General features: G+C 35.0%; 1 long non-coding RNA gene across 1 annotated transcript; it reads right to left on the minus strand.

Annotated features, from left to right (window-relative positions):
• Positions 1 to 562: 562 nt before the first annotated feature.
• On the minus strand, positions 563 to 1,990 carry LOC107797229 (uncharacterized). The gene is made up of 2 exons (XR_001650636.2): positions 1,849 to 1,990; positions 563 to 1,290 (listed from the first exon to the last, which is right to left on the minus strand). It is a non-coding gene; the product is annotated as an uncharacterized LOC107797229 (long non-coding RNA).
• Between the last annotated feature and the right edge of the window lie 3,793 nt (positions 1,991 to 5,783).

Below are 5,783 nucleotides of genomic sequence, written 5' to 3' on the forward strand. Positions count from 1 at the left end.
AGTTGCTTAAAATTTACTCTTGGTTATTCATTTTCCTGTATTCCAAAATACTAGGATTACCCATGCCCAGTGTTTATACCAATTAATCACCATAATGGGACCGCAACGCAAGATGAAACACATGACTGTAAGGATACATTGCAATTTCAATCCTTTCACAGAATTATAGGCACTTCTTTAACCAAATATCACAATCCAGCGCAATGTCTACATCCACCCTTCTTTACCTAGTACCAGTATATCGGTTTAAAGGAGCTGAATGGCCAGCAGGAGATACTCTTTTTATTCATTTGTTACTTACTGATCAATTATTCAGCGGATAAATGATTCATCACATGCAGAGCTCAAACAATCTAAAGCTCATAGGTTTTCAACTAGGAAAGAATTCAAGTATGCATCAATCAGTAAATACATGACATATATATCAAAATATTTATATAAAACTTTATCACATAATTATATTAGTATAATAATTTAAGGAAAATTACGATCATTTGAAAGAAACAATCTAAAGTTTATAGGAGTAATGAATATGAGTTGGTAATCAAGAAAAAGTAAAATTAGTGCATAAAACATAAAACTTTCGAATAAATACCTAAAAAGAATTGGGTTGGAGGACATATCCACATGGATTGGAGGCCCCTAACAGCTATGGAAATGGAACATGGAGATTGAAATTATTGTTTGGAATCAGAAACACATGGTATTGCTCTCTATTTCTAGAAGTATTTTTGGCGACAACATTCAGCATATGCCAACACAAATATTGCTGATAAAAGCCTTCCTTCTTGTAGTGGCAGCGAAACAGTTGTGGACATTCTAATTCCAAGCTTCTACTTCATAAGATTAGTTTTGCGCTCATTAGATGTCTAAATGCAGAGAAAGACCAACTGGACTTCACAAAAGAAGTGGACATGTCTTGTGAGAACAACATAAAACCAGCTTCTTCGAGCAATAATGAAGATCCGTCATTAAAAGAACATGGATGAACTCCCTCAGACGTTCTTGAATGTGTCAAAATTCAAAATACATCTGATGGTCCAAAATCATCGGTAGAAAGACTATTACTTGGTACCACAGAGAAAAACTGTAGCTTCAGTCAAGAAGAACTAAAGGAGGTTGAAGAGAAATTGAAAAAGGCCTTTGTTGTGTTCTATCAGAAACGTCGCAGCCTAAATCTGTACAGGTTCTAAATCTAAGATACACTTTGGATTCTCTTTCTGCATTTATTCTGACTCTTTTTTCAATTGATGTAACAGTTTTATAAATCTCTCAGCATTTTCTAAGATCCTGGAAAATATGAAAAGGTCAGACACTCATCAGGTGCATATATAGCTTTCTGAATAAAACTTCAACCTCGGAGTAGGCTACAGAGTTGTATTCTGTGGCCAATCATAGTAATAATTGTATTAGTATTATTTTAGATAACCACAAATGGACCATAAATTGCATCACTTTACTTCAAGAAAAGCAATGAGATCTTACATGAAAGTCGTGGATAACTCCTATATTGGAAGTTCTCATAAATAACAAGACGAATTACAATTTCATACATCACTGTTCAAATTTTGAACCCTAGAAACGAATCGAAATTAAGTACTAAAGTAAATAAGAAGCTCAAAAAAAGCACAAACACAAGTAAAAATTGGGGAATGTGTAAAAGCTAGGGTTTTGGGGAGATGTGAATATATACCTAGCAGCAGGTGTATGAATAGGGAAAGGAGAAGAACCTTTGGGTAGGGGTGGAAGAATGAGTAGGGGATGACTTTTACAAGTTAATACTAAGAAAAAGTTAATCACACGACATATATATTGGCAAAGAAATTTGGTTCTTAATTATCAACTTACCGGAGAGGAGTAAAGGTGGCAGCAGGAGTGGTGGAATGGTTGAGAGCAGTTTGGTTGTGACTTGTGAGAGAGAGGAGATGAGCGAAATAAAACCTATTATTTCTTTTTTTTTTTATTTTTTCTATTACAGTGGGCGGCAGCTTTAGTCGATTTTTTAGTTAAAATATCAGGAAAATTGAAAACTATTTATTAGAAGTTCCGACTACTGTAGTCGGAAGATCAGTCAACTTTTTTTATTGACTTTGTCCCGATTATAGTAGTCGGAAATACTAATTCGCGGTATTTGGCGCCAAATTTTACTACTACTACTACCGCCGAAATGGCAGTCGCCTACAAATTTTTTAAAAAATAAATTATACTTTTTCGATTACTGTAGTCGGAACGGAAAATAGTATTTTTTTGGTAGTGTTATAGGTAGGCTAGGACTCTTATGCAAATACTTTAGCCCTAAGGACTTTTCCATAAATTATAATTACCCTAGGGACTCATAATATATGGTAATTTCTTTCCATCAAAGAAACTACCATATATGCATAACTACATAATATTATCTGATATATTATTTCCTTTGGAGGACAAGGTAAATAATTTATTACCTAGAAGAGACGGTAATTTCTAACATTCTCCCACTTGGCCCACATATTAAAATTAGATAATCCTTTATGAGAGATAAACATATAATATGGCCATAAACTTTATCACTCAATTAAAAGTTATGCAATAATCACTTTAACTAGAATATATTATTACACGAATCATGGCGGTCATGCTTTTAAACAAACATTTCCTTCCATGTATTACAATGCACAATATATTCTAACAAAGTGTCTAACAACTTTATGAATGAACTTAATATAAGTCATTCAGAGTCCAACTTTATTGATCCAATGATCACAAATAATATATGAAAATTCAAAAGTGTGCACTGTCATATATATCAAAATAGTCATAATGTCTAGACAAACTGTTAGAGAGTAAAGCAAGACTAAGTTGAGCTACTAAGCCTCATATGGGTTACATGATCCTTGAAAATATTAGTCGACAGACCTTTAGTCATAGGATCATCAATCATCAAAGTAGTACTAACATGCTCAAAATTCACATCTTGCTTCTTCACATAGTTAACCATCAAGTACTTTATGTCGATGTGCTTGCTTCAGCTGCCACTTTTATTATTCTTAGAAAAGAAAACTGCAGCTGAATTGTCACAAAAAATTCTCAATCGCCTTGAAATAGAATCGACAATCCTAAGGCCGGAAATAAAGTTTTTCAACCATAATGCATGTGATGTAGCTTCATAGCATGCTATAAATTCATCCTCCATTATGGATGTTGCAACAATGGTTGCTTGACACATCTCCAAGACACAGCACCTCCAGCAAGAAGGAAAATGTATCCTGAAGTAGATTTACTAGTGTCCTTTCATCCACCCAGATCAGAGTCTGAATATCCAATCACCTCCAATGAGTCAGAGCATTTGCATGTGAGCTTAAAATCCTTGATTCCTTGCAAATATCTCAAGACCCTTTTACCAGCTTTCTAATGGTCAAGACCAGGGTTAATTTGATATCTGCCAAATATTCCTACCGCAAAAGCAATATCAGGTCTAGTACAGACCTGTGCATACATAAGGCTCCCAACAAGCGAAGCATAGGGAATGTCTTTCATTTGCTCCTTTTCCAATGCATTTTGTGGACATTGATTCAATGAGAATTTGTCACCTTTAATTATGGGTGCTGCTATAGGTGAACAGTTCTTCATCCCGAATCTTTCCAGAATTCTTTCAATGTAGGCCTTTTGAGACAGTCCAAGTAATCTTTGGGATCTGTCTCTGTGAATCTCTATGCCAAAGACATAAGAGGCTTCACCCATATCCTTCATCTCAAATTTCTGGATAAGGAACTGTTTAGTCTCGTGCAGCAATCCCAAGTCACTACTTGAAAGCAAAATATCATCCACATATAGGACTAGAAAAATATATTTGCTCCCACTTATCTTAAGGTATATACACTGATCAATGATGTTCTCCGTAAATCCAAATGAAGAAACAACATTATGAAATTTAATATGCCATTGGCGGGAAGCCTGCTTTAGCCCATAAATGGATTTATTCAACTTGCAAACAAGGTGACTTTTATCCTTATCACAAAATCCTTTAGGTTGACGCATGTATACCTCCTCTTTAAGATCTCCATTTAGGAAAGTTGTTTTCACATCCATTTACTGTAACTCTAAATTAAAATGAGCTACTAATACCATGATTATTCTCAATGAATCCTTCTTTGATACTGGAGAGAAGGTTTCATGGTAACCAATGCCTTCCCTTTGAGTAAAACCCTTGGCTACAAGTCTGGCTTTATATCGTTCAATATTGCCCGATGAGTCTCTTTTAGTTTTAAAGATCCACTTGGAACCTATGGTAGAGGATTCTTTTGGTAATTCAACGAGATTCCAGACTTTATTTTTAGCCATAGATTCTAACTCTTCTTTCATGATATCATACCAAAGTGTGGAGTTTTCTCCACTCATGGCTTATGAAAACGAGCATGGATCATCTTTTAGTCCAATATCATAATCAGACTCTTGGAGATATACAACATAGTCGCTAGAAATAGCTGACTTTCGAATTCTTGAAAAAAATTTCACTCCCACTGGTTCAGACACTTCTTAGTAGGTTCAGGTAAAGCGGGTTGATCTTCATGTGGCTCCTCAAGTGGTGGTGGCTCTTGAACTTGTTGTTGTTCAGATAATTCATGAGAATTATTTTGAGCAACATTCAAGTTCCCAATATATAAAGGTACCACAGGTGGTTCCCTTATTTCTTCCAATTCCACCCTTTGAGTCAAACCACTCCCACTCTCTTCATGCTCCTCAAGAAATTTAGCGTTTCTAGCTTCAACAATTTTAGGAGAATGAGAAAGACAATAAAACCTAAATCCCTTAGAGTTAACCATATAGCCTATAAAATAACCGCTTATTGTTCTTTCATCCAACTTCTTTTGTTGTGGGTTATAAACCCTCACTTCAGTTGGACATTCCCAAACGTGTAATGGTTTAAACTAGGTTTTCATCCTTTCCATAACGCAAAAGGTGTCTTCGGGACAGCCTTGGATGGAACTCTATTTAAAATATACACAGAGGTTTTTAAGGCTTCACTCCATAAGGATAAAGGTAAACTTGATCTGCTAATCATGCTTCTTACCATGTCCATTAATGCCCGGTTCCTTCTTTCTACGACACCATTTTGTTGTGGTGTTCCTGGCATGGTATATTGAGCAATTATACCTTCACTTTCAAGGAACTCAGCAAATGGACCCTTAACTTGTCCCTTATCTGTGTACCTACCATAATATTTTCCACCCTTATCAGATCTTACAATTTTGATCTGAGCACCAGTTTGTTTCTCTACTTCTGTTTTGTAAACTTTAAAAGCATCAAGTGCTTCTGATTTGTTAAACAGAAAATAGAGATACATATATCTTGAATAGTCATCAATAAACGAGATAAAATATCTCTCATCATTCAAACAAGAGGTAGGAAAAGGTCCACATATGTTTATATGTATCATCTCAAGTAATTGAGAACTCTTTTTGGCACATTTAGTTGATTTGTTGGTATGCTTACCCTTTATGCAGTTCACACAAGTTCCAAAGTTAGAAAAATCAAGAGCTTTTAGAACTCCATCATTAACCAACCTTTTGACTTTATCAATAGAGATGTGTCTCAATCTCTTGTGCCAAAGACTAGATGAGTTCTCATTGATAATACATCGCTTAGTGCCAATTTCTTTATCAGGCAAAGTTAAAACACTGCATTCAAATGTGGGGTCTAGCTCAAGTTTATATAAATTCCCATTCAAATTTCCAAAACCAATAACTTTATTATCTTTCAAAAGTTTCACAGAAGGATAATGAAAATTCAAATCATATCCATTA

Source organism: Nicotiana tabacum, chromosome 3, assembly GCF_000715075.1.
Source record: "Nicotiana tabacum cultivar K326 chromosome 3, ASM71507v2, whole genome shotgun sequence".
Taxonomy (NCBI): Eukaryota; Viridiplantae; Streptophyta; class Magnoliopsida; order Solanales; family Solanaceae; genus Nicotiana; species Nicotiana tabacum.